Raw genomic sequence first — 2,240 nt, forward strand, 5'->3', positions numbered from 1 at the left:
CTTCCCAGATTCCACCCCCCCAAAAAAATGTTTCTACTAATAAATAGTTTCCATCAGCACTAAAGATCTCAAAGTTCAGCCAACTGAGCTGGGGGTGTAGCTCGGTGGTCGAATGTTTGCCCACATGGAATAGTGCACTGGGTTCTATCCCCAGCACCCAAAGAACATTCCCCTTGAAAGTCCAAGCCTCAGCCAAACATCACTCTTTAATGCTAGCTTAGCAGCGCATACTTTTAAACCTGTGCTACCTCATTATCTCAGTAACTTTCCAAGAGATAATGCGTGCCTTTCGAACAGAAGCACACTTTTGGATTGTAGTTGAGATTCCTGTTTGACTAGCCCAACTGTATAACCCCAGTGGAACTCCTTTGTAATGAGCAGCGTGAAGATAGCCAAAGATATAACCTCTCTACCTTTCAATTCAAAGTCATTTTCAAAGTTTAGCTTTCGGATCTAAGGAGCCGCACGCAGGCACGCTCAGAGATGTATTTAGACTGCTTTCCTTTATGCCAACAAAGGAAATTTAACACAGAAAGGATGGTTCACAGAGGTAACCTAAAGTTGATGGTTTTCTTATCTATGTAAATCAGACCGCCCAGATGATCTTTGGTGTCCCCTCCCCTGCTTATAGGCAGGTTATGGGCGCTAATCCATCCTAACAGCACTCTTACAAAGTACTCTGGTATGTAGAAGTTCACTGAATGTTTATTGAACTAATGGTTGTTTTATGGGTCTATTCTTGTAAAACACTAGTAAGGAAAAGGCTAGATATAGGTCTCTTAGGAACTTGTGAATCAATAACCTAAATGTTTTTAGTTCTGTCCTTCTGATTCCAAATTTCTATCCATCTCAGCTTTATGATAAATAACTTAAAATCAATCTCACAAAAATTTGAAAGCATTTCCTCCTGTCTTCCCTGAAGCTCACAAAAGGATCCAACTGCTTTGTAAGTGTTCTTTCTGTCCAGTGGACCTTTCTCTCGACCTTCCTACTTGCATAGTTCCATTTTCCCAACTTTTTCAGTCCAGCCCACAGGTTAGGATTCCGAGGTTTTCTCTTTCTCCAAGGGTTCCTACCTGTTTGTCTATTTTGTCCTGTTCTGATGTGTTTATAAGTTTTTATTTTGCATTACTATATCTTATTCTGTTATTTAAAATAGATTAATTAGCCAGGTGAGGTAGCGCTCATCTTTAGTCCCAGAGAACCCCCATCTTGAAAAGCCAAAATAAAATAAAGTATAAAGAAATAATTAATTAAAAAATATGTCTGGCAAGATTATAGCACAACCGGTAAAGGTGGTTTGCTACCAGGCTTGACAACCTGACTTGGATCCCTGAGCCCCACATGGTAGAAGGAGAGATACCCACTGACTTCCATGGGCATACTGTAGCACGAACAACTGAGCTCATCACAATAATCTTATATATTAAATTTTTTATGGGGGGGCGTTGAGACAGGGTTTCTCTGTGTAGTCCTGGTTATCCTGAAATTCACTCTGTAGACCAGGCTGGCCTCGAACTCACAGAGATCCACTTTCAGCTGCCTCTTGAGTGCTGAGATGAAAGGCAATGTGCCACCACCACCCTGCTACAATAAATTAATAACTATTAAAAATTTCAAAACTAGTAATAAAATAAGAAAATGATACTGTTCTTTTAATATGTTATCACAATGTGATTTGATCACACAAACTTTATTTAAGAAAATCTTAAAAGAGTCTTGATCAGCTCAATATCAAACTGATTTACTTACTGGGTTTAAAGTTACATAGTGTGTGTCTGTAAGTATGTGTGTGCATGTGTATGTATATGTGTGACTGTGTATGTTTGCGTGACTGTTTGAGTATGTCTGTGTGTATGTATGTGTGTGTGTGTGTGTGTGTGTGTGTGTGTGTATGTCTGTGTGAGTGTGTGTGATCCACCTTTATTAGGCACTGAACTTTAGGCTTTAGGTATAGCTGGATAGGCAGTCTAACTCCAAACTCCAGTCCCAGCCCCAACCTCAATTTTGTTAACTTATTGTATATACCTCATAATTTATTTTCAAGCCAGAACTCATTATCTTTTAAAAAATTATGTTTTATATAATACTTGTATTCTATGTATGATGTGTTAGATCTTTGGACTGATCCTTGATTTTACATTTCTATTTAGCATGTTCTGACAGTGGGGCTGTGGTGGTGCATGCCTTTGATCTCAGCACTTGGGAGGTGGAGGCAGGTGGATTTCTGAGTTTGAGGC

This window comes from Mastomys coucha, chromosome X (assembly GCF_008632895.1).
Source record: "Mastomys coucha isolate ucsf_1 chromosome X, UCSF_Mcou_1, whole genome shotgun sequence".
Taxonomy (NCBI): Eukaryota; Metazoa; Chordata; class Mammalia; order Rodentia; family Muridae; genus Mastomys; species Mastomys coucha.